The sequence below is a fragment of the Macaca mulatta genome, chromosome 8 (genome assembly GCF_049350105.2).
Source record: "Macaca mulatta isolate MMU2019108-1 chromosome 8, T2T-MMU8v2.0, whole genome shotgun sequence".
Taxonomy (NCBI): domain Eukaryota; kingdom Metazoa; phylum Chordata; class Mammalia; order Primates; family Cercopithecidae; genus Macaca; species Macaca mulatta.
The window spans coordinates 150,930,962-150,957,719 of record NC_133413.1 but is presented as its reverse complement, the minus strand read 5'-3'; the positions used below and the strand labels follow the sequence as shown (position 1 = coordinate 150,957,719).

Genomic DNA, 26,758 nt, shown 5'->3' with positions numbered 1-26,758 from the left:
TGGCTCAAGCCTGTAATCCCAGCACTTTGGAAGGCCGAGACGGGCGGATCACAAGGTCAGGAGATCGAGACCATCCTGGCTAACACGGCGAAACCCCGTCTCTACTAAAAACACAAAAAATTAGCCGGGCGAGGTGACGGCGCCTGTGGTCCCAGCTACTCGGGAGGCTGAGGCAGGAGAATGGCGTGAACCCGGGAGGCGGAGCTTGCAGTGAGCTGAGATCCGGCCACTGCACTCCAGCCTGGGCGACAGAGCGAGACTCCGTCTCAAAAAAAAAAAAAAAAAAAAAAAAAAAAAAAAAAATTTCAGTTGCGGCAGAATCCTTTTTGTGGTCCTCTTTCAGCAGAAGCGACGCTGTATAACCTATGGCAAATATGGAGGAGAACTGGAGAATCTTGCTCAGTTTATCTCATAATTATTTCAAATAAGAGGGATTCTTTTCTCCCCAGTGTTGGGTTGGGAACGGCTCCCTCCTTCAGTTACCTCTGCCCTTATCGTTTGTGGCCAGCTCTGCGCTCCCTGTGGTTGCTGCCTCCTCCTCACTGGGGATCTGCTGGCCCAGCCACATATTCAGAGCCCTAAGCCTGCTGCTGCGGTCAAGGGCCTGCACTTGTTCGCTGTAGCCACTATTCTAATTTTTTCCTCCAAAAGTTTAGGAACTTGAAACCACTCTTTGTTCTCGGTCCTTTACACGTTGTGACCAAATCACCAGGCCCCTCTGGTTTCTCTCTCCATGGAGTTGTATCCAGGGTGAGTAGACACTTCATCATCTGCGCTGGGAGTTTTCTCCAGGGCAGTGGGCACCTGTAAGCTTTCCCTGGTACGACACAAGACCTGTCCACGCAAAGCAGGGTGGACGGGCGGCCTCTCAGGTTCAGTGCATTTTTAAAATCTGGGGCTTGTGTATATCTTAAAGACGAACAGGCTTGAACATTTTAAACTTGTTTCACCCCTCATGGCACTGCACTTCCTGAAATCCTTATAAAATCTGATGGGCGTGAGTGTGGTGTCATTGAGGTTGCCACTGGTTCTTTCCAAAGGGTGCTGACGCGCGTCCCCGTGGTGAGCTGGGAGAAGCAGGGTGTGGGAGGTGGGCCAGGCCTCCCTCTGTCTGCCAGGAGCCAGGCTGTGTGGGTTGCATCAGGAACTGGAAGCCCTACCTCTTTCTTTTTTTCCTTCTTTTTTTTTTTTTTTTTAAGACGGGGTCTCACTCTCATGGCCCAGGCTGGAGTGTGGTGGCACAGTCAAGGCTCACTGCAGCCTCAGCCTCCCCTGGCTCAGGAGATCCTCCCACCTCAGCCCTCCTGGGCAGCCTCCCAGGTAGCCTACAGGTGTGCACCACCGCGCCTAGCTAATGTTTTGTAGAGACGGGGTTTGCCCTGTGTTTCCCAGGCTGGTCTGGAACTCCTGGATTCAAGTGACCCACCTGCCTCAGCCTCCCAAAGTGCTGGGGTTACAAGTGTGAACCACTGTGCCCGGCCCCTGCCTTTTTCCTCTTCTCACTGTTGTCGAGGTGGACAGACAGGAGTCTGGTCAGAACTCCAGCCCCGTCCACATCCGCTTGCGTGGTCTCAGTTTTCTCGCCTGTGAAGTGGGGACTTTGGCCTGGATGCCTAGCGTCCTCTCCAACCTGACTTCCCTCATACAGTGACTCTTCTGCCTTCCCACCTGGCCCCGGCCAAGGGGCACGGGCGCCTCTGCTGGAGGGGAGTGGCACGTTCCCCACAAATCCCCACGAATCCTTAGTCTGCATGCTGTGACCCAGGACAGAAGAGAAGGTGCTGGAGGCCTGCAGTGACAGCCGGAGTCGAGGTCACATAGGCTGGCAGAGCCTGGCTCCTACTCTTTCTTGCAGTGTTTCTTTTCCTGTTTGATGTGTCAAAAAAATCCATGACTCCCAGAGTCAGGCATTTATTATTATTTTTTAATTTCTAAATTAATTAATTAATTTTGAGACAGAGTCTCTCTCTGTCGCCCAGGCCGGAGTGCAGTGGCACACTCTTGGCTCACTGCAACCTCCGCCTCCCGGGTTCAAGTGATACTTGTGCCTCAGCCTCCTGAGTAGCTGGGACTACAGGCATGCGCCACCACACCCAATTTTTTTTTGTATTTTTAGTAGAGATGGGATTTTGCCATGTTGCCCAGACTGGCCTCGAACTCCTAAGCTCAGGTAATCCACCTGGCTCAGCCTCCCAAAGTGCTAGGATTACAAGCGTGAGCCACCATGCCCGGCCTATTATTATTATTATTGTTATTATTTTGAGATGGGGTCTCACTCTGTCGCCCAGGCTAGAGTGCAGTGATGCAGTCACGGCCCACACGGCCCACTGTAGCCCTGACTTCACGGGTTCAAACGATCCTCCCACCTCAACCTCCCAAGAAGCTGGGATGATTTTTTGTAGAGATGGGGGTCTCCCTGTGTTGCCCAGGCTGGTGTCACTCCTGGCTTCAAGTAATCCTCCTGCCTTGGCCTCCCAAGGTGCTGGGATTACAGGTGTGAGCCTCTACACCCAGCACAGAGTTGAGCATTTCTTAGAAGCATCTGTGACCTAGGCCAGGTTTGGGACCCACTGGGTTTGGGATAAGGGTGGGGAGGGAGGTAGAAGCCCTGGAGCATCCCCATGGGAGTGGAATTGAGGGAGGGAGGAGCCCATGCCAGAAACCTGGAGGACAGCTCCAAGACAGTGGGGTCAGTGCATCTGTGGGAGATAGCGTGTTGGGTGCCCCACAGGGCACTTTGTGGGGTTCTCCTTTACTGATGAAGCGCGCAGTTCTGACAAGTGGCCGCCATGCTTGTGTGCGGTGCCCCCTGTGGTTTCATGTTGCCGTGAACACCACTAGTCCACTACCAGACGGAAGGGGACTTCTGAAGGTGATTACTGGCGCTTCAGTAAATGCCATGCAAATTGGCCAATACCTGTTTTTAAGGACCTGTATCCCAAAACAAACAGAACTGTAGCAAGGCTTAGAAACAGCCAGACTCAGGGACTCAGGTGGCTCCTAACCCGAATCTCTTATTGTAATTGACATCCATCTTGGGAAAATCCTACTGGGGTAGTAACTCAGGGCAGCGTTGTCCTTTGCCATGTCGTTGCTGAGTGTTTCAGCTCTGGGGTTTGTCCGTACAGAGTTAGGGTACTCTGCTGCCAGAAGGCAGCCACTAGACACTTTCATCTTGCAGCTGTACCTAAAAAGATCAAAAACCAAAGTTCACAGGTCATAGCCATTTGAGATGTTTGTCAGGTTTGACTCGTGAGTAAAATAATACAACTATTTTGAGTTTGTGTTTCCAACATCATGCTGACTGGTTGGAGGCGTTTGCAGCAGCGCTCTTGTTCCGACGGTCGGAGGACCCTAGGGTGCTTTGCCCTGTTTGTTTTTGAGCTTTGATGGTGAAAGGACCCTCCTGTGGGACCCACGTTCCCAAGCCTCTCTGGCGTCTTACTCTAAGTGAGCTTATTTAGGGCGGGAAGCTGGTGGGCACTGGGTGTAAATGGGGACCCTGTAGCCCCTGCTTTGGGGTGGGTGTCCGAGTCCCTTATGATTGTAGGGTGATCAGTGCCCTGTTTTGTGTGGCGCTTGGCGTGCTTGGAGACCTGGACACCATTCTGGTCTGAGCACGGCCCCATGCTCGTGTGCAGGCTGAGCAGTGGGAATGAGAAGCCTGGGGAAGCCCTGAGGGATGGCGGCCTCCCCTGCTCCTCAAGCTGGCAAGCCGGGGCATCATTTGTTTTACGCTGTTTTTGCAGGGACAAAGGAGTTAATAGAGTGACACAAGTAAAAAATGCAGAGAAAGCAAGGAAGATGCCAAGAGTGATGAGGGGGTGACTTGGAGCAGATCTGTGTGTGGAGGTGCCTGAGCTCTGGGGAGTGGCTGGGGGCCCATGTGACGTTGCAGGATGCCCGCCTCAGCATGACACCACCCCCAGCGCAGGCTCAGGTCAGGCCCACCTCAGTGGAATCCTGGGCACGTGACGGGCGTCTCGCCTCACCTCTCTGAACCTCAGTCTCCTCTTCGTACAGAGTGAAGGCCTCATCCTCGTGGTGGTGGTGCTTTGATCAGAGCAGATGATGCGGGCGACCTGCAGTTGCGTCCCACATGCGGGGCCCTCAGAAGGTCCCTCTGATGGTGACTGTTACTCCCTGTGGTGAGGGCGTTACTCTGCCTGGCAGTAGGGCGGGTGCTCCTCCTCCCTTTGATCCTCTTTGTTGACCTCTGGGTCTTTACTTTGCAAGCAGGGAAGGATAAGAAAACATTTTAAAACACTTATCTCTGATAAATAACACTCATCTGTCTGGTGTCCACAGCGGTCTTGAGAGGCTCGGGCTGGGGACCCAGAAAATGGCCTGTGTCGCGCAGAGCTCACCTCCATACAGACCCAAGTGCACCGGACCCCAACAGCACTTGGGGACCTTCCTTGCCCGCTCGTAGACAGGAACAACACTGAAAGGGCGCCAGCTGTGCCCCCCGGGCCACGAACCAGACTGAAGCCGGTGGAACTTTAGAAAGCCACGTGCTGCCCGTGGCTTTGCCGTGGTGGCTCGAGTGGCCCCATTGGTGACTGGGGCAGGGGGACGTTGCTGGGCACGCTTTGGTCCCTGTGCATGCTGCTGCTTCGTGAAGTATGCAGTTTGCAAGATGCTAAAATGCGTGGCTCACTGTAAGAACGGTCACGTTAGGTGTGGATGGATTCTCAGTGCTGAGACGCTCACTCATCACACCTTAACTTCGCTGTTGGCCCTGGAAGCTTTTTGGGGGGTGGTCCCTGTTCTGTGCAACTCCCCTGAGGAGTGCAGAGCATTCTCCTGGAATGTTCTGGAACACTTGAGGGTAACCCTGTGGGCATAGCCTAGCCATTCCAGGACTGTCTGGTGAACGCAGGATCTGGGTCGGGGATGCACATGGTGAGTCGGCAGGAATTCCGGTTGGACTGCCCCGGGGAAGCTTCGCAAAGGATGTGCCATTGGAGGGAGCCAGGCTGGGGTGAGGCCCGTTCATGGCGTGTGATTGAGGAGAGGGCTTGGCGGCAGCATCAAAACAGAACTCAGCAGTGCGCCAGGTGTAAAGCACCCCCTGGGTATGTAGGATAAAAGACCATGGTCGGACAGGGTCAGGGGCTGGGGTTGGGGAGGGGCGAGTTGCCTGGTGATCAGCACAGACCCACCAAGAAGGAGCGGGACTGGGCCGGGCGCAGAGGCTCACGCCTGGAATCCCAGCACTTCGGGAGGCCAAGACAAGCTAATCACCTGAAGTCAGGAGTTCGAGGCCAATATGGTGAAAACCAGTCTCTACTAAAAATACAGAAATTAGCCGACCTTGGTCGCGGGCGCCTGTAATCCCAGCTACTCGGGAGGCGGAGGTTGGAGTGAGCTAAGATCGCACCACTGCACTCCAGCAAAGGAGGGATGCAGCCAGGGCCCAGGTGCAGGCTGAGGCAGGGAGGTCAATACCAGGGACATGCAGCAGGGACCAAGCAGAGGAGGGATGCCAGCTGACTTAGTCTTTAAAAGGATCCCTATGGCTACTATGTTAGAAACAGACCAAGATGGGGGGGGGTGGAAGCAGAGAGGCCTTCCTGGAGGAGGCTGCTGGGATGGTCCCAATGGAGGGCATGCGCCGGGGGGAGAGGACCACTGGAAGGAGCGGGAGAGGGGTGTGTGCCATGCACTGTCCCCTGCCTCCAGCGTGGTGTGTCCGTGGTTGATGCTGCTTCTCTTTGAGCCCCGTCCCATTTTGCGTTTCTCATTGCAGACCCCAGTGGCATCATCTTGTTGACAGATGTTTCAGATGTCACCACATGACAAGGGTGTGTGTCTGTCTCCCTCTCTGCTCCTTTTATGCCCCCCATAGTGTCCGGCATCTGAAGGCCAAGCCTTCCTCCCTGCCGGGGAGCACACGGTGCCAGGGTTGCCCATTGCTCACTGGTGTGGATGTTCACAGTTGGCGGCCTTGGAATGCGAGGACCAGAGCCTCCTCCTGAGCCCCCAGCCTTGCTGTTTGTTGGGGACACTGGCTGCTCGGTGCTGCCGTCTCCCGCAGCTGCGTCTCCTGGGTGTAGCCCGGTGTGTTCTCTGTCCCGAGTGTCTTTCTTGCAGACCGGTGGTTGGAGCTGTAGGGGTGGTTGGATGCAGGCTCTCCAAGTTTGGGTTTGTTCTGCCGCTGTCCATCCCCGTCCAGGTTGAGGTGGTCATGCGCCGAGCACGCCGGCTCTGTGGCCTGGGGTGCGTGCAGTGTTGATGATCTGGCTTCACTTCTACAAATGGGGACTTGCCCTGCTTGGCTGGTTGGGGTGTGCTTGAAGACAGGGGCAAGGCTGGCCCCAGTGGGCTGCCTCCCAGAGTGAGGCAGGGCTCCAGAGGAAGCGGAGCCGAGTGACCCGGTCGAGACCTCCTGGGCGGGGGCTCTTCGGAGCTGGCCTGAGGAGAGTGGGTGCCACCCATGCAAGCCAGTGTGAGTGTCTGTTATGTACAAGCTTGGTTCCAGAAACCCAGGAGGGGACGGTCCATTGCACTCACCCTGCATCTTCCTGGCTCCCCGTGCATCTCGCCCTATGGTGGGCTCTCCTGTCCACGTGTGTCCATCCCCCACTGTGACCTCCTTGCCCCGGGATCATCTTGGTTCCCTTGTGTCTACTTTGCAGTGTTCGCCATGTGTTTTCTTTTACTCACTAAAGGCTTACTGCCTTTGGTCATTTCTTTGTTTAAGAGTTAAATCTGCATGTTGAAACTCACTTGCCCTATTGAAAAGTTCCATAGCCATCCCACCCTGGGACCTCTTCTTGTGGTTTGTGGCTCCGTGACAAGTGGCCTCCCAGGGCTGTGTTTGGGGTGGGAGGTGGCGTCTGTGGCCTGGCAGGGGTGATGACGGTGGCCATTATGGAGGAAGGGGCCATGGGGCCGCATCCCGTAGCTCTGATGGAGACAGGTAATGGGTGTGCACGGGAGGGAAGCATGGCCACGTCAGAGGGCACGCAGCAGGACGGTGCCCTCTGTTCCCACCAGCCCTGTCCTTCTGGGGGTTGCTAGGTCCAGGCGTGCCCCGTGTCCATCCCGGGGTCAGACCGTTGACTGGCTGCTGGAGGCTGAGTGCCTCCCTGTGTGCCCTCAGGAGACAGGTCAAGGCTGGAGTGCCGGGGGGACATGTGGCAGTGACATCAGATGAACCATTGTAAGATAAACAATTCAGTGGCATGTAGCGCATTCACTGTGTGGTACAGCCGTCATCGCTGACTACTTCCAGACCATCTCATTCCCCCAAGAGGAGACCCCATGTGCATTAAGTCGTCACCCCCATTCCCTCCCACCTAGCCCCTGGGAACTCCCCGTCTGCGTTCCGTCTCGCTGGATTGACCTATTCTGAGTATGTTCTACAGATGAGGCCACACAGCCAGTGAACTCTTGTGTCTCCTTCTTTCACTCGACATGTCTTCAAGGCCCACGTGGCATCAGTGTTTCATTTCTTTTTGTCATCAAGTATCTGAGTGGATGGATATGTCCCAGTTGATCCATAATTTGTCTTGTTTCCACCTTTTGACTATTACAAACAGTGCTGCTGTGAGCATTTGTGTACAAGTTTTCATGTGGACGTGTGTGTTAATTTCTCGTGGGCTGGGTGAGATGGTGACTCTGTGTGTAACTGTTTGAGGGCCCGCTGAGCTGTTGTACAGTGGCTGCACCATTTCCATTCCCGCCAGCCACTGGCGAAGGGTTCAGTTTCTCCCCGTCCTCATCAACACTTGTTATTATCATCTGAAACTTTTAGAAAGTGAACCATACTAAACCATTCCTAGCAGATTAGTTACCAGAGTGAAAAAAATGTTGGATGTAAGATGTCTTGCCCAGATCACCTAATGGATATTAGGTGTGTTCATTTCTTCATGCCAGAATGTACAGCATATTTGGAACCTGGATGACTAAATGAACATAATAAAGGTAAACATCATTGAACAAGGCTGAAAAGGGAGTCCGGTACCCACACTCCATCCTGGATGCCTCATATGTCAAAGAAGCTTGTTCTCTGAGTCAGTGTTGAGTGACAGCTATGCGCTGGGGTCATGCCCGCGACTGGGGACAATGGTGAATGGACACAGTCTTGGCTTCTGCCCTGCGAGCTCACGGTCTGAGTCATGAACGCAGATGTGAGTCTGTGAGCAGTCACACAAATCCATGGAAAATGGCAGGTGTCTCCAGCGCAAGCAAGTGCTTGGTCCAGTAGGAGGGGCAGGAATGTGGCCCCGAGCGTGGGGTGTCAGGGACTGCTGCGGCCAGAGGCTGCCAGAGCACGGCCATCGTCCTCCAGCCCAAGGAGGGGCAAGTGTGGGAGACAGCGAACCCACCGGCTGCAGGGTGGAAAATGGTTGGCACGTGGCTTGGAGATCATCAGAAATGGCACCTGTGAGGGCAACTGTGGGCGGAGAGATGGAACAAATGTGATGTGAGGGAGAGGCTGGTGAGAACTTCTGCTCCTTTGGCATGGATGGGCACAATTCAGGAGTCAGGGAGATTGCTTGAGCCCAGGGGTTCCAGGCTACAGTGAGCTATGATTGCGCCACTGCACTGCAGCCTGGGTGATGGAGTGGGACCCTATCTCTTTTTTAAAAAGAAAAAAGAAAAGGAGACCAGATTTATGTTGAATTTGCAAACTTTGAGGAAAAAAATTTTTTTTTTCTTTATCTTGGGGACAGGGTCTTACTCTGACACCCAGGCTGGCTTGCAATGGCGCAATCTCAGCTCACTGCCTCTGCCTCCCTGGCTCAAATGATCCTCCTGCCTCAGCCTCCCACAGATGCATGCCACCATGCCTGGCTAATTTTTTTGTATTTTTTGTAGAGACAGGGTTTCGCCATGTTAGCCTAGGCTGGTCTCAAACTCCTGAGCTCAAAGCACTCTGCCCGCCTCAGCTTCCTAAAGTGCTGGGATTACAGGCGTGAGCCACCATGCCCGGCCGAGAAGTTTTAAAGGGCTTTTCATTGTGGAAAAATTCAAATGTACTTAAAAGTGGAGGAGGAAATGTAAGGAACTCTCATGTGACCGTCACTCAGCCTGCCCTCCTCTCCTGCCCCGCACCCTCCACCGTTTGAGTCATATCATTTCATCCATAAACATTCTCTTACCATTGTACTTGACAATGATTTTAGGCTTACAGAAAAGTGTCCAGAGTAGTGCAGGGCTCCTATAGATGGCTTCCCCTGTTGCCATCATCTTGTCTGATCCTAGGGCAGGTTGGCATTGCTATAGGCCTCTTACCCGGCCTGCAGCTCTTAGGCACATCTGTCCATTTGACTAATGGCCATTTTCTGGATATTCCATGTTCGCTGCTGGAGCCCCCTCCTGCCCAGGCTCCCATGTGGCCGGTGCTGTTGCCTGAAGGCTCCTCTTCCTCTTCCCTTCCTCCTGACCTGGGACCCCTTCAGGTAGCCCCGCATCTTTTCAGCGTGCCTCTTCACATTCTCAGTTTCTCTTCTGGAACCTGCAAGCTGCTCCGGGCTCCTTGTATTTTTCCTGCACTAGCCCGTTTCATCCCTGAGCTCCTGTTCTTTTATTGGAGGATGGTGCTAGAAACACAGGTCTGGACGCAGGCAGGAGACACACACGTCCACACTAGCATGTGTGTGCACACATGCTTATCCACTGCATTCATGTTGAAAACCATGGGATCATACCAGCGTTTCAGATTCACGTCCACCCCAGCAGGGTTTCTCGCCTCCTCCATTGCTTATAACATTAACAGGTGTTAAGAAGCCTGGCGCTCACTGTCCACAGTGTGTCTGCTTATTCGTTGAAACCTAGCGTGCCCGTAGAGTGTGGAGAATTGCCGGCCCTCACCCCTGCGAGACAGACTTTCTGACCGGAACCCTCATATGTGTGTGTGGCTCTTTTTGTCTGTGGCCTTCCAGTGCAGTTGGAACGCTGCTTTCAAGAGTTGCCTGGGGGAGGTCCGTCCTCCTCTGTGCTCTGCAGTGCAGTGAGCGCGAGGCCTCCCGCGGCTTCCTTAAGCCTCTGGCCTGCCTGGTCCCTGGCGCCAGGTCTGTTTTCCCTGCTCCCTTCTCTCTGACCCCCTTGGTCTGAGCCACGCCTCTGGGCCCCAGCATTGCTGGGCCACGTTGTTGTTTTATTTCTCTTGTGTCCTTGCATCCGGAGTGGTAAGACATTCAGTGGATGGTTTGTGGATGGTCATTAGTGGTCCAGAGCGGTAAATGAGGCTGTTGTTCGTGTTGCACTTACAGCTCCTGTTAGGGAGCCGGTCCTGGTGTTGCCCGTGGATATTAGGGTTGCTGCCGAGCCTGCGCCACAGCCCATCCCTAGCGACTTGGCGACAGTGGCTGCCAGGCGCGGGTGCGGCTGTGTCTTGTATGTGTGTGGGCAGCCCAGGGCCAGGGGCCCCTCCTTCCATGGCAGCCTCTGTCTGCATCACAGAGATAAGGCCACGGCCGCCACCAGGATAAGCAGCCAGCAGCTGCTCTCAGAGGAGCCGCCCTGACCCCTCCCATCATGCCGCCGTGGGGTTTCCACGCAGAATTTTCCTTGGGCAGAGTTGCTTTTTGATTCTAGTTTTTTAAAAAAACTGTTCTTTCCATCATGATAGAAAGACATGCTCATTTCAAATAATTTAGACGATGTGGAAATAAAAGGAAAAAAAAATCACCTGTAATATTACTCACAAGAAATATGTTTTCTTTTTTTTTTTTGAGACAAAGTCTCACTCTCTCATTCTGTCACCCAGGCTGGAGTGCAGTAACACAGTCACGGCTCACTGCAGCCTTGGCCTCAGGAGATCCTCCCACCTCAGCCTCCCAGGTAGCTGGGACTGCAGGTGCACCCCGCCACCCTGGCTGATTTTTTGTGTTTTTTTTAGAGACGGGTTTTCACCATGTTGCCCAGGCTCACATGTTTTCTATACATGGGTAGACAGTTGGGATCAGCCACATTTATGATTTTCTGTCTTTCTTTTTCAATTGTCTTGAGCATTTCTGAGTACTATTTATTTGGGGGAGGTATATTTACAGTAGTTTTGGGTTTTTTAAGGTCTTGCTTTGTCACCCAGGCTGGAGTGCAGTGGCATAATCACAGCTAACTGCAGCCTCAACTTCCTGAATTCAACTGTTTCTCCTGCCTTGGCCTCCCGGAGTGCTGAGATTATAGGTATGAGCCATTGCGCTTGGCCAACTTTTTTTTTTTTTTTTTTCCTGAGATGGAGTCTTGCTCTGTCGCCTACGCTAGAGTGCAGTGGCACGATCTCGGCTCACTGCAACGTCCGCCGCCCGGGTTCAAGCGATTCTCCTGCCTTAGCCTCCCGAGTAACTGGGATTACAGGCGCCCACCACCATGCCCGGCTAATTTTTTATTTTTAGCACACCCTTAGCCTCCCAAGTAGCTGGGATTACAGGCGCCCACCACCATGCCCAGCTAATTTTTTATTTTTAGTAGAGACGGGGTTTCACCATGTTGGCCAGGCTGGTCTTGAGCTCCTGACCTCATGATCCACCTGTCTCAGCCTCCCAAAGTTCTGGGATTACAGGTATGAGCCACCACGCCCGGCCCAACTTTTTTTTTTTTTTTTTTTTGGAGACAGTCTCACTCTGTTGCTCAGGCTGGAGTGCAGTGGTGCGATCACGGCTCACAGCAGCCTCAACCTCCCAGGCTCAAGCAGTCCTCCCACCTCAGCCACTTGAGTAGCTGGGACTACAGGTGTGTGCCACCACACCTGGCTTTTTTATTTTTTAGTAGAGACAAGGTCTCACTATGTTGCCCAGGCTGGTCTCAAACGTCTGGGCTCAAGCAGTCCTCCCACCTCAGCCTCCTTAAGTGCTGGGATCACAGGCCTAAGCCACCATGCCCAGCATCCAACAATTTTGTTGTTGTTGTTTTTTTTATTTTTCTTTTGAGACAGTCTCTCTCTGTCACCCAGGCTAGAGTACAGTGGCGCGATCTCGGCTCACTGCAAGCTCTGCCTCCTTGGTTCACACCATTCTCCTGCCTCAGCCTTCTGAGTAGCTGGGACTACAGGTGCCCGCCTCCACACCCAGCTAAGTTTTTTTTTTTTTTTGGTATTTTTAGTAGAGATGGGGTTTTACCATGTTAGCCAGGGTAGTCTCGATCTCCTGACCTTGTGATCCGCCCGCCTTGGCCTCCCAAAGTGCTGGGATCACAGGCGTGAGCCACTGCGCCCGGCCCGCATCCAACAGTTTTTAAAGTAAAAGGATGATGGCAGCACACAGATCAGAGGTTGGGCTCCTGTGGGACAGGATCACGCCTGTGGGCAGCTGTGCTCGGTTCTTGACCACCAGCTGCGTGACCAACATTGGTGTGTCATCAAAACTCTTCATTTGGGCATGAGAGTGGTGTTTCTCAGCCTGGCGCAGTGGCTCACATCTGTAATCTCAGCATTTTGGGAGGCTGAGGCAGGTGGATCACTTGAGGTCAGGAGTTGGAAACCAGCCTGGCCAACATGGTGAAAACCCCTGTCTCTATAAAAATACAAAAAATCAGCTGGGCATGGTGGCAGCTGCCCGTAGTCCCAGCTACTCAGGAGGCTGAGGCAGGAGGATTGCTTGAACTCTGGAGATGGAGGTTGAAGTGAGCCGAGATCTGCACCCCAGCCTGGGCGACAGAACGAGACTCCATCTCAAAAAGAAAAATAAACAAAAAAGAATGGTGCTGCTCTCACAGGGTCACTGAGATTCAACAGGTCAGTACGCCCGAGAGTGTGATGTGCAGCGAGCACTTGCGTTAGCTGCTAGTTGTGTTGTTGTTTCTATATGCCTAGAACACCCTCTTTTTCAGAGTGCTTCCTTCCACCGTCTGACAAGGTGTTTGGGGATGAGGGGGGTCCACTCTCACTGCCGGAGGCTGGACCTGCCTCCTGCTGCATCCCGGCATCCCGCATCGTCGCTTGCAGAGAGCAGAGCTGCAGGAAGCATTTGGTGGAGGGTGTGCGGGGGTGGAGGGTGTGCGGGGGTAGAGAGCGGGGCCGGGATGGACAGGCTGCCTGGTGAAAACACACAGGGCTCCGCTGGACGCAGTCAGTGCTGACGTGTGTCCCTTTCCCGAGGGCCGTTTACAGGTGCTCCTTGTAAATCCACCTGTGCTCAACCCCTGCTGGGTGGAGGCCATACCGCAAGGTCGAGCGAGGTGGGGGCAGTGAGCTGTCTCCCCCGAGGCTCTCCTGTTCTGTGAGCCTGCTATCGGGCAGTTCTAGGGGCTCTGGCACCAAGGCCCCGGGCTCCCACCCAGGCCCTGCCCACTGCTGCTGCCTCTCTGCCTGGCTCCTTCTCTGTAAAATGGGGATAATAATAGTGACTGCTGTCATTGTTAATTATTATAAATAATACCTATGTGCTCATAGGAAATTACGTGTCATAACCATCAGAATATGACCATAATGCATTGCATTTTATTATAATTTAGTTCTTATAAACAATTGTTGATTATAATTCGTTGCAATTATTAATAAGTGATTGTGTTAATTACGTAATAGTTACTATAGTTAATAAGCGTTGTTGTTGTCATAATTAGTAACAGGAATTACACTGTGGGAGTGAAGTGAATTAATGCATGGCAAGTCTTCTTGGAGCATAGGAAGCCCCTGGTGCCGGCGGCTCGCTGTTGCGATGGGTGGCAGGGCTGTCATCGGTCCTTTGAGGAGTGAGCCTCTCCTGTAGGAATCTCAAAATGATGCTTTGGTAAGATTGTGCCAGTGCTGCCTGGATAAAGCAGGGTACAGGTGGGACGGCGGTTGGGGTCTCCTGAGGAGTCTCGTCTGGCATGGACTGTGGGGTGTGGGAGCCTCATGGGGCTTGGTTACAAGGGTGCTTGTACAAGAATGTGGAGGACTCAGTGCAAACCTTGTCTTGTTCTGAGGAAGGCACGTGCTCTGAGGGGGAGCCTCTTGGCTCGGGGCTCGCTGATGACAGGGTACGTGTTGATTCAGATGGAAGATACCGGAAAGCATGTTTCTTACAAAATGCCCTTGTAATGGGAACAGGCGTCTTTTGTTCTTTTAAGTGACTCTGCAGGTATTTGGTCCCATCGTTTGCTTGGATATTGTCAAAGTTTGTTTTCTAAACAAAGCCCCAAAGAGACAGAGCAAACACAGGAGTGCTGCAACTCAATCGTGTGTTTAATTGAGAACAGACCGTGGGCAGGATCTGTGGCGCGCAAGGGGCGTGGCTGTGGTGAGGCCGGATGGGCAGGAGGGTGGTCTGGTTCCGAAAAGCAAAACCACCTTGAGCATGGTAAAAGTTTCATTTCACTGTGGCTATCCCCTAAACATCGGCTGTAATGGACAGAAGCCACCATTTCCTACCTGATGTCAACCACTTCTGTTCTGTCCCTGAAGTGTCAGCTCCTGGCCAGGCAGTGGGGGGGGCCCCACTTCATGCTGGTTCTGTGGCTTTGAACTCACGAGCCTGCCACCCTTCTCTGAGCGGGCTGTGTGCCGGGCGGAAACACTGCCTGGGCCGGGGCCACCGTGGCGTGAGAAGGGCCGCCTGGGGGCCCAGGGCCCGGAGCAGGTGGGCAAGGAGTGGGTGCTGACTGTGTGCTCTGGGCCGTCGGCGCTGAGTCTTGCAATTCTGGCCAGGGGGCTGTCTCCATTATTTCACTCCCTGTTTGTTTATTTTATTTTGGTTTGCTTTGTTTATAATATTTTATTTTGAGACCAGATCTCACTCTGTTGCCTGGGCTGCAGTGGAGTGGCACGATCTGGGTTCGCTGCAGCCTTGACCCTCCTGGGCACAAGGGATCCTCCCACCTCGGCCTCCCAAAGTGCCGGGATTACAGACATGAGTCACTGTGCCAGCCTGCTTTTGTTTATTTCAAAAGTGGAACATTTTAAATGCTGTGTTTGGCAAATCAGGACTCATACAACAGTTAGTGGAATTGCGCTATGGATAATGAATATGTGAATGGCAGTGTCAGCAGGGAGTGGCCGCAGGCTTGGGTGTGATGAAAAGATGGTACCAAGAGACACACGGATGGAGTCTGAGGCTACAGGAGTGACTTGAGCGGTCAGAATGAGTTCTCATGACTTCAGTAACAGCAGCAGCAGTTACCAAGGGCATGGCAAGCGCTGACTGCCAGGCGCTGGCAAAGGGCTTTAGGTGTTCATGACTCTGTGGGTCCTGCCATCCTTCCATTTTGGAAGTGAGGAGACTGGGGCACAGAGGGGTTCAGGTCACACAGCAGTAAGTACTGGATCCTGGATTTGGACCTGGCGGTGCCTGCAGGTTCTAGAACCTTGACTCGTGTGCTCATGGTCTGGTCGTTGGACCCCAGACCCGGGCGGACGCCTTAGTAAAGTGTAGGCTGCATTGTCACTGCAACAGGTTGCTGAAGACATGAGGAGAGTAGCTTGTATGGCTTTGCCATAGTTGTGCAAACATGCAGGACTTTTAGGGGACTTCTCTGAAGTAGAGCAAACTTCATTAAGGAATAAAAGGAGAAGATTGGCTCAGAATTTAGTGGGTTTGGATTTCCCAGTGTTTTCATTAAGGAATTGGTTGAATGTGTTTTTTTTAGGATACTGTTTTGAATAAATGAATATTGACTTGAGTCCTGCCTTTGCTTTTGTTTCGTTTTGAGACGGAGTCTTGCTGTGTTGCCCAGGCTGGAGTGCAATGGCGTGATGTTGGCTCACTGCAACCTCTGCCTCCCGGGTTCAAGCAATTCTCCTGCCTCAGCCTCCCGAGTAGCTGGGACTATTGGTGCTCAACACCACACCCGGATAATTTTTATATTTTTGGTAGAGACGGAGTTTCGCTGTTGGCCAGGCTGGCCTCGAACTCCTGACCTCAGGTGATCTGACCCCCTCGGCCTCCCAAAGTGCTGGGATTACAGGCGTGAGCTACCACGCCTGGCCCCTTTGCTTTTGCTTTTACATCATGGGTTTCAGTCTCTTTCGGTCTGGTTCCCTCTGGTGTACCCTGTGCGGCTGACTCTGTAGGGTACAGATCACTGAGAGGATTTGCAGCGCCTCACCCCTGGGGCTGACGCTTGGGACATTTTCTGAAGCTCCTCCTACGGCTTCCTGATAGCCGAGGTCGATCTCCACATGCTTCTGTGGAGCATGATGCCAATTGGATAAGAAGGTGAAAGACCTTTGTAAAGCTCCCCTCCAGCCTCCCTACGGGGACCCTTCTCTTTTACATCACAGCGGAAGAGGCTGCTCTTAGGGAGGGGTCTGGGAACACAGTTGAAGGTGCATTTTTTTTTTTTTTTTGTTTAAGTTCTAGGGTACATGTGCACAACCTGCAGGTTTGTTACATATGTATACATGTGCCATGTTGGTGTGCTGCACCCATTAACTCATCACTTACATTAGGTATATCTCCTAATACTATCCCTTCCCCCTGTCCCCTCCCCACAATAGGCCCCGGTGTGTGATGTTCCCCTTCCTGTGTCCAAGTGTTCTCATTGTTCAATTCCCACCTATGAGTGAGAACATATGGTGTTTGGTTTTCTGTCCTTGCGATAGTTTGCTGAGAATGATGGTTTCCAGCTGCGTCCATGTCCCTACAAAGGACACAAACTCATTCTTTTTTATGGCTGCATAGTATTCCATGGTGTTTATGTGCCACATTTTCTTAATCCAGCCTATCATTGATGGACATTTGGGTTGGTTCCAAGTCGTTGCTATTGTGAATAGTGCCGCAATAAATATACGTGTGCATGTGTCTTTATAGCAGAAACAGAAGGTGGATGTTTCACAGCCATTTGGGGTGCCCTGCGGCCCTCTGCTTCTGTTGGTCACCTTGGCGTGCGCATTGATCTTCGCCCTTTAGGCCCTGGCGCTGCAGCCATCAGTGCATTGAAGTCTGGTCCCATCATGTGCCCAGACTTTGCTGGGCTTGTGTGCAGTGCCGGGTTAGAGCTGGGGATAGGAGGACACCCAACTTCAGGGCAGGTTTCTTTGTGTGCTTTTTTTTTTTTTTGAGATGGGATTTTGCTCTTGTTGCCCAGGCTGGAGTGTGGTGGTGCAATCTCGGCTCACTGCAACCTCTGCCTCCCAGGTTCAAGTGATTCTTCTGCCACAGCCTTCCGAGTAGCTGGGATTAAAGGCGTGCACTACCACGCCTGGCTAAGATTTTGTATTTTTAGTAGAGACAGGATTTTACCATGTTGGCCAGGCTGGTCTTGAACTCCTGACCTCAGATGATCCGCCCACCTCAGCCTCCCATAGTGCTGGGATTACAGGCGTGAGCCACCGCGTCTGGCTTTTTTTTTTTTTTTTGAGACAGAATCTTGCTCTGTTGCTCAGGCCGGAGTGCAGTGGGAATGATCATGGTTCACAGCAGTTTCAACCTCCTGGGCCCAAGTGATCCTCCCATTTGAGCCTCCCGAGTAGCTGGTACCACAGGCATGCACCACTACATCTGGTTACTTTAAACATTTTTGTTGTAGAGACGAGGTCTCTCCATGTTGCCCAGGCTAGTCTCAAGCCCCAGGACTCAAGTGATCCTCCTGCCTCGGCTTCCCTAAGTGCTGGGATTGCAGGTATGAGCCACCATGCCTGGCCAGCTGTATTTATAGTCTGATAGAAACCAGACCGAAATTTCTGCAGTGGTCTTGTGGATAGAGTTCCATTTGTCATTGATTCTGTCAGTATTACCATTATTCCTGAGGAAACCTCAGGCAGGGCTGCTGTGTTTTTAAGAAAATACTCTAGATGACAATCCACTCCCAGAAAGGGACGTTCAGACGGCAGCTCTTCAGCCGTTTTCGGTCAGGGCCTCCTTACATTCTTAAGTTACTGAGAACCCCAAAGATCATTTGTTTATGTGGGTTATATCTATCGTATTACAAATTAAAACAGGAGTTTAAAAATCATTTGATACAATAAATGTCATTTTATTATATTAAATATGTATTCATATAAATGTTTTTATGAAAGATAATTTCTTCTAAAACAACAAAATATAATGAGAAGAGGGGCATAGTTTTACATTTTTCCTAAATCTCCTTCAGGTCTGCCTTAATAGAAAGCATCAGCTGGCTTCTGGATTCCGTTGACAGGGGTATGTTGGGGTTTTTTTGTTTTTTGGTTTTGGTTTTGGTTTTTGAGACGGAGTCTTGCTCTGTGGCCCAGGCTGCAGTGCAGTGGTGCAATCTTGGCTCACTGCAAGCTCCGCCTCACGGGTTCACACCATTCTCCTGTCTCAGCCTCCCGAGTAGCTGAGACTACAGGCGCCCGCCACCACGCCTGGCTAATTTTTATGTATTTTTAGTAGAGACGGGATTTCACCGTGTTAGCCAGGATGGTCTCGATCTGCTGACCTTGTGATCCGCCCGCCTCAGCCTCTCAAAGTGCTGGGATTACAGGCATGAGCCACCACGCCCGGCCAGGGATATGTTGTTTTGGTTTAAGTATAAGGAAAAAAAAAAAATCTGGCTGGGCTCCGGTGGCTCATGCCTGTAATCCCAGCACTTTGGGAGGCAGAGGCAGGCGATCACAAGGTCAAGAGATCGAGACCATCCTGGCCAACATTGTGAAATCCTGTCTCTATTAAAAATACAAAAATTAGCTGGGTGTGGTGGCGCACACCTGTAGTTCCAGCTACTCGAGAGGCTGAGACAGTTGAATCACTTGAACCCAGGAGGTGGAGGTTGCAGTGAGTCAGGATCGCGCCACTGCACTCCAGCCTGGGCAACAATGCAAGACTCTGTCTCAAAAAAAAAAAAAAAATATATATATATATATATATATATATATATATATATATATATATATATATATATATATAACCTCATACAGCTTTGTAACTGGAAGGGAGGGTTATTTTCAAAGCCTTTTCAGATAATTACGGATATTTATTGCTACTACACCAAAACTCGAAAAGCAGTAGTTTCTTTTTTTTTTTTTTTTTTTTTTTTGAGACCGAGTTTTTTGGCCTTTGTTGCCCAGGCTGGAGTGTAGTGGCGCAATCTTGGCTCACTGCAACCTCTGCCTCCTGGGTTCAAAAGCAATTCTCCTGCCTCAGCCTCCCAAGTAGCTGGGATTACAGCCCCCACACCCGGCTAATTTTATATTTTTAGCAGAGATGAGGTTTCACCACGTTGGCCAAGCTGGTCTCAAACTTGATCCACCCACCTCAGCCTCCCAAAGTGCTAAGATTACAGGCGTGAGCCACCACGCCCAGCCAGAAAAAGCAGTTGTTTCTTGAAAGTCAGCCGCAGTGTAGAATTGCAGCCCGAATGGATCCTGCCTTCCATGTGGTTAGTCCATCATGCACTAGGCGTCTGGAACACACTGGCTCACGGAGTTACACGGGCCTTGCAGTAGTGACACATTTAGCAGCACAGATCATCAAAACATCCCATTCACGAATACTGTTGAACTCACCAGAATTTTTTTTTTTTTTTTTTTTTGAGACGGAGTCTTGCTCTGTTGCCCAGGCTTGATCTCGGCTGACTTTGATCTTGATCCCAGGCTGAGTGGCATGATCTCGGCTCAGTGTAACCTCTGCCTCTCGGGTTCAAGTGATTCTCCTGCCTCAGCCTCCCGATTATCTGGGACTATAGGCGCCCATCACCACGCCCGGCTAATTTTTTGTATTTTTAGTAGAGACGGGATTTCACCGTGTTAGTCAGGATGGTTTTGATCTCCTGACCTCGTGATCCGCCCGCCTAAGCCTCCCAAAGTGCTAGGATTACAGGCGTGAGTCACTGCACCCGGCCGAACTCACGAGAGGTCTTTTAGGTATTTGGAAGCATGAAGCTCATGGTGGCGAATATAAGTTTTCCACAATTCTAGTTTTTATGTTAAAGCTTGAATTTTATGATTGCAACAAACACCGTCAGCCATTTTCTTTGAAGTGCAGGTCACTCTGTCTCCTTGGAGAAGACATCTGCCCAGCACCCTACTCCAGGTCACAGCTCGAAAGGCCACACTCAAGTGTCTGTCCTCAGGGTAGCCTCACACTTAGGGGTATGGGGGTACGTGCACCTGCCAGTTCCTCACAAAGAACATTCAGAAGGCTTAAGAGGCTGGGCATGGCCAGGCACAGTGGCTCACGCCTGTAATCCCAGCACTTTGGGAAGCTGAGGCGGGCAGATCACCTGAGGTCAGGAGTTTGAGACCAGCCTGGCCAACACGGTGAAACCCCATCTCTACTAAAAATACAAAATTAGCCTGGTGTAGTGATGGGTGCCTGTAATCCTAGCTACTTGGGAGGCTAAGGGAGGCAGAGGTTGCAGTGAATTGAGATCATGCCGCTGTACTCTAGCCTGGGCAACAGAGCGAGTCTCCATATCAAAAAAAAAAAGAAAAGGCTTAAGAGTCATTGTGGAATAAACTTGATTCTTTTTGCTGCTTTCTCCGGGACGTTCTGAGGTAGGCCGGTTCTGTCCCTGTACTGTGCACGTGCTGTGGTGGTGAGTCCAGTGTCTGAGGGCACCGCCGGGCACTGCCGCCTGGCGCTGTGCAGATGCACCGGCAGTTTCACCCGAGCCCCCGGAGCAAATGTCAGCACCGGGAAAACAAGCAGCTCTGGCCCTGGGGACCCCCCTGAAGCTCCCCAGACCACACTTAGAGAGCCGCGAAGTCAGAAGACTCCTAGGTCCTCTTCTGTTTAACTCTCGAATGATCGCACTCACGCGCGTGCCTGCTTAATCCCGGAGTGTTTTGGAGAGATGTTCCACTTTAATTAAATTGTATCATGATTTACAAACATGTTTGAATAAAACCACCCAAGAAGACCATCTGATTTGGAATCTAAAATCTCATATGCATGGAGTGGCTGCCTGGCTGAGTCTGTGAGGGATTTGGGGGACTGTGTGTTTTTTTCAAAGTCTTTGGATGGACCGTTGCTTTGAGCAGATGGGGGGTTGGCCATGGGCAGGACAAGGGCTCCTAACCCCTCTGGTGCAGAGGCAGTGGGGCCCAGGGGCCTGTCGCCTTCAGGAGCCAGCCTGGGCTGGGCGTGTGTTCTCTTTTGGGCTGCAGGTATGGGAGCCGGGCTCCCTGCTCATGGTGAAAATAGGCCGCTTTCAGGAGCAGTGTCTTCAGAGGGTTGGAATTCTCTTTGTGCTTTTTGTGGAGAAGTTTTTAAGTTATTCCCTTATTAAGAAAGCCTCTGGCCAGGCATGGTGGCTCACACCTGTAATCCCAGCACTTTGGGAAGCTGAGGTGGGTGGAAACCTGAGGTCAGGAGTTCAATACCCGCTTGGTCAACATGGTGAAACCCCATGTCTACTGAAAATACAAAATACAAACAGTTAGCTGGGCATGGTGGTGGGTGCCTATAATCCCAGCTACTCGGGAGGCTGAGGCAGGAGAAGCACTTGAGCCCGGGAGGCAGAGGTTGCAGTGAGCCGAGATCATGTTCCTCCCATTCCTGATCTCTTGTCTTTGCTCTCTGTCTTGGTTTTTGGTTTTGGGGGTTTTTGTTTTTGTTTCTTGAGACAGGATGTCCCTCTGTCACCCAGGCTAGAGTGCAGTGGCTGATCATAGCCCACTGCAGCCTCAACATCCCTGACTCAAGCAGTCTTTGTGTCTCAGCCTCTCAGGTAGCTGGGATTACGGGTATGCACCACCATACCTGGCTTTTTTTTTTTTGTAGAGTCAAGGTCTTGCTGTATTTCCTGTTTCCCAGGCTGTTTTTTAATTCCTGGGCTCAAACAATCCTCCTGCCTTGGCCTCCCACCATGCTGGGAATTATAGGTGTGAGCCCGTGTGTCTGGCAGTTGTAGTCTGTCTTTTTCCGTGCTGGGATTACAGATGTGGGCCCCCGTGCCTGCCGTTGTAGTCTGTTTTTTGTCTTTTTCTGGGCAGTCATTTGTTTGTACAACTGATGTCTTGAGCACCTGCTCTGTGCTGGGCCCTCTTCTAGATGCTGAAGAGAAAGGAGCAACCAAAACAGAGCATTCCTGCTGTCGGAGAGCTATGATCTGGGGTGGAGGGGGATGGGCAGACAGACTCAGGATGAAGGGCAAGGTGTGTTCAGGTAGGGTGGTTAGGGAGGCCTCACTAAGATGGCAGATTCCTGAGGGAGTGAGGCCGCAGCTGTAGCAGAGGGAGAATTGATGGCCAGGCTGGTGCGGCAGCAGTGGGCCGGGTGATGGGTGGGCCGCTGTGCCGACCTGCTGTGGCCACACTCCTACTTGCAGAGTCTCAAGGTTGCCAGCTGTTTAGACAATACAGACTGACCCCCAAGTGTGGGCTGGAGCCCGTGTGATCTCCCCAGCCCACCCGGCAGGCCCCACTGCCCACCCACCACACTGCCAGGTGCGGTGCCCATCCTGGGTTCCCCGTTTCTGCTCATGGAAATTCCTTCTTTCCAAGATTGGCTCAAAACAGGTTTCTTATGGAACTTTGCCAAATAGCTGAGGATCCCGCAGTCCTCTCTGCAGCCGCTTAGCACTTGGCTCACGCTGGCTTTTCCTTTCCATTCTGGTGATGTACACAAGCCTGTGGCCCGCAGGGAAGGACTGGGAGGCCCTGAGGCAGCATCCTGTTCCCCGCCAGGCCCCTGGCACAGCGGAGCCTCCAAGAGATGCTTGCTGGATCTGCAGACATTTTTCGGGGTCCCGTGGGTGTTAGGCCTGGTGAGGCAGTGACCCGGTGGTGGAAGCGAGGTGGTGGGTGGGGACGGCCTGTGGTGTATTTGGGAGGAGCAGGACCTCACCATGGGCCCCCTACACAGTTGCAGATTCTTGCGAGGGGTGCCCCATCACCCCACGGGGCTGACTCAGGTATCCAGACATTGCCAGGATGCTGTTCTGTGACCCTTGCTGCCCTGGAGCGGCTGAAAAATATTAGATCTGGCAGGGACACTCCTCACTGCCTTCGTCTGACTCAGGGCGTTTTAGGGGTGTCGGATCAGTGGCCCCAAACTGCAGGTGTTTGGCCTGCGCAGCAGAGGCTGGGGAATGGCACTTCCCTGTTGATCGTCCTGGCTGGTGCCTGCCTGGGTGGCACTGGATGCAGTCCCAGGTGGCACATGGTGCCGCCAGCCATGACCTTCCCTCAGCCTGGACCTGCTCCGTCCGTGGTGTCTGCTCAGGTCCCCGCTCCAGTCTCCTGCTTGCTTAATGCCTGCCTGCCAGCTGCGGGCAGCTCAGGGCCCTGAATAGCACTGGGAGGGGACACAGAGCTGGCAAAGCAGAGGAGCTGCAGACCTGTCTGTTGGGGTCTCCACGGACGACTGTGGAGAAAACAGTAGAGGGTGACATGGCTGATGTCCTTGGGACTGTGGTGATTTGCACAGAGAAGGAGACCAGGGAAAGTAGCCACTGTGCTGCCAGAGCTCTGCAGATTTGCTGCCTGCCCTGGGGATGTGACAGGAGACCGGAGCGTGCTGGAGGGGAAAGAGGGCAGAATGGTAATCAATGGCAGCGTAAGAAGTGCCAAGTGTAACATCCACCTCTCACAGGTTATCTCTGTCTAATGCTAATGTCTGAAAAACAACAGCTTTGCTTTCTCCAGACAGAGCTCACAAGCCCAGATCACCACTGTGTGTTTAGGAGTGGTGGTTAAAGGTCTAAATAATCTGTTGTTGCTGACAATTCATTCATTCTATGTGTCCTTCACCAAAGACCACAGGGGAAGGTATCAGTTCCTCCAGGGGGAGTATAAAGGAGCTACGTGCTGAGCAGATTCATTGATTATTGATTAGATATTCCATATGTTTGTAAAGTATGTGGAACAAAACGAACTGGTTTAAAGTACCTAACTCAGCTGCGTTAAGTCTGTCATGATGTTGGGCATGCATCACTCCATCGAGGTCCGGACGTTTCCGTCACCTGGAGCAGAAGCCCTGTGCTCCATGAGCAGCTGCTTCCTATGGCCCCCTCCCAGCCCCTGGCAACCACCGCTCTGCGCCGCATCTCCATAAGTGGCCTGTTCTGAAGTCATACGTGTGACCTTTTCTGTCTGGCCTCTTTCGCCTAACAATGCTGTAAAGGTTCATCCATGTCATAGCAGGTGCCAGTGCCCCATTCCTTTTCATGGATGTGTAATATTCCACTGTATGGATAGAATACATTTTGTTTATCCATTCATTTGTCAGTGGACATTTGGTTTTTTCCATACGTGTGTGTGTGTGTATGTGTGTATATATATACACACATACACATAATTTTTCTTTAAGAGATGGGGGTGAGACGGGGTCTCACTAGGTTGCCCAGGCTGGAGTGCAGAAGCTATTCACAGGTACAGTAATAGCACATTACAGCCTTGAATTCTTGGGTTCAGGCAATCCTCCTGCCTCAGCCTCCTGAGTAGCTGGGACTTCATGTGGATACCGTTGCATCTGGCTCATTTTTAAATTATAGAATTTTTTTTTTTTTTTTAATTTCAGACGGAGTTTCACTTTTGTTGCCCAAGCTGGAGTGCAATGACATGATCTTGGCTCACTACAACCTCCGCCTCCTGACTTCAAGCGATTCTCCTGCCTCAGCCTCCTGAGTAGCTGGGGTTACAGGCATGTGCCACCACGCCCAGCTAATTTTGTATTTTTAGTAGACACGGGGTTTCTCCATGTTGGTGAAGCTGGTCTCCAATTCCCGACCTCAGGCGATTCACCCGCCTCGGCCTCCCAAAGTGCTGGGATTACAGGCATGAGCCACCGTGCCCAGCCTTAAATTATAGAATTTATTATTATTATTATTTTTTTGAGACAAGTCTCGCTCTGTCACCCAGGCTGGAGTACAGTGGTGCAGTCTTGGCTCACCGCAACCTCCGTCTCCCAGGTTCAAGCAATTCTTCTGCTTCAGCCTCCCGAGGAGCTGGGACTACAGGCGCACGCCACCACGCTCAGCTAATTTTTGTATTTTTAGTAGAGACGGGGTTTCGCCATGTTGGCCAGGCTGGTCTCGAACTCCTGACCTCAGGTGATCTGCCCACCTCGGCCTCCCGAAGTACTGAGATTACAGGCGTGAGCCACCCCTCCCAGCCAATTATAGAATTTTTAATTTGCTATGCTTCCAAGCCTTGCCAGGATGATAACTTTGTATGTAACTTTGTCAGAATGTATAGGCTTAGTTTGGCTGGTTTTTTTTCACATTGTGCTGAAAGCATCAACTTTTGGAGAATGTTTAGTGAGTCCTCAATGTTGTGGAGAGGTTCTTGGAAACTGCATTTTTAAGCAAAACAAAGTACATCAGGTTCTTGAATAATGTTTTGTTTTAATGTTGATTAGGAAAAAAATATTTGTTAAACATCACGTCACTTAAACTTGCCGTTTCCAAGAACTGTCAACAGTGTTAAGTGAACTGTGTGCTCCTCGCCTGCTCTCGCGGTAGGTGGGGGCTCCACGCTCCTGCCTGCAAGGTCTTCCTGTGCTGGAAATGGGTAGAGGCATCTCCCTGGGTCCCCTCCTTAGGGATCAGAATCTACTTGGTTTCTTCAGACAAATTAAAATGTCATCGATGCCCTGGGAGGATATACCTCAGTGGTATTTCTTGGCATATTTAATTATGGAAAAAAATCTTACTTTATTTATAGTAAACCTTTTTGAGTTGCAAATATTTTACTGTGAGCATGATTGATTTATAATTATGAGAAAGCAACTTAGTCTGCATAATTTGTTTATAACATTGGTCATGTTGAGTATATTTGGAGCCTCGAAGGCATGGAATATTGAGCAGAGTGCGGAAAATAAAGCGGTTTTTGACACCGTGCTTCATTTTGCAGGTACTAACTGACTTGTCCATTTGCTAAGCCTCATCCCACCCGTCAGTTTTCCTGCCCAGCAGCTGTTACCGCCCCCATTCTCGCTTGGCCCCCGTGCCAGTTCGGAAGCCTTTGAGCAGGTTTGTAGCTTTCTCCTCCCTTCCTGCAGAGAGTACCTTTAATTTAGCTCCATCAGCCACTTGTCATCATTCCTTTTCTTGTCCAAGTTTATAGTCAAGAGCGGTGGCTGGGAACTAGAGCTACCCCTGGACCAGCAGGGCGATGGGTCTTCATCAGCTGGGTCCCGGCGTGGCTTCTGACCTACCGCTGGGCACCCCTGCGAAAGCTGCAGATCCTCCCCTAGAAGACAGCATGCGGTGACTTGCACAGCCTCAGACACGCCTGGCGTGGTACCCCCATGCATCCTCCCTACCCCAGAGCCCTGCACCCCGTCTGTCTTCAGCCCAGGCTGAAGACAGCCTGGTCACTCCTTCATTTGCTGATATATTTTTTAAGCCTTTTTATTGCCTCTTTGTTTGAATGGGTATTTGTACACACAATTAGCGTTAATTGCAACATCGCTAAGCGTTTTTGCTTACGTAATTTTCAAGTTCTTGAACATGAACTCCCAGCTGGATGGAAGGTGCCACTGAGCAGAGACCAGCATGGTGCTTCTAACTTTCCGACAGTGCACAGCACGTTTCACTCATTCTGATGAGCTTGAGAATGTATCTGCTCCAGTGCGTTGTTTCCCTGGTGCACCTCAAGGCCTTGTGGCCTACAGCAGCATTTCCTACCGTGTCTGAGCCTCCGGGGCTGCTGGGACTGCATGACCCAGAGGGACGTCTGGTCAGAGGCCAACTTAACCTCTCGGTCACCTTGGATGGGGTCTTGCATGGGCCTGGATGATGGGCCCACTCCACGAAGCTCCTTCATCCTGAGGGAGGGGCAGCCCATCCCCGGGAGAAAGGAATCCCAGCAGAGGGCACAGCAGAAGCAGCTGACACCTTTGCAAGCCCTGAGGGATGCGGAACAGTCATGCCTGTGCCATTTGCCAGGCAAGGCACATGGCTGAGCTTGAGTCTGTGGAAGGGGCCACAGCAGTATGGGGCTGGAGTGAGCCCCTCTTGAGGGAGTCTGTTAAATCCG

At 51.8% G+C, this 26,758-nt stretch overlaps 1 protein-coding gene and 1 long non-coding RNA gene across 13 annotated transcripts in view; one reads left to right on the top strand and one right to left on the bottom strand.

Moving 5' to 3' along the window:
- The window catches only part of AGO2 (argonaute RISC catalytic component 2), a 107,696-nt gene that overhangs the window by 5,144 nt on the left and 75,794 nt on the right, over positions 1-26,758 (top strand). The window contains exons 1-2 of one of the 12 annotated variants that reach the window (XM_028852955.2): positions 24,296-24,419; positions 25,631-25,749. The exons of the other annotated variants lie outside the window; for them this stretch is intronic. The gene's annotated coding sequence lies outside the window, so the exon portion shown is untranslated. Of the gene's footprint in view, positions 1-24,295; positions 24,420-25,630; positions 25,750-26,758 lie in introns of those variants that run through there. 12 annotated transcript variants of the gene reach the window in all.
- Positions 7,112-10,642, bottom strand: LOC144330871 (uncharacterized). The gene is made up of 2 exons (XR_013397461.1): positions 9,600-10,642; positions 7,112-7,527 (listed from the first exon to the last, which is right to left on the bottom strand). It is a non-coding gene; the product is annotated as an uncharacterized LOC144330871 (long non-coding RNA).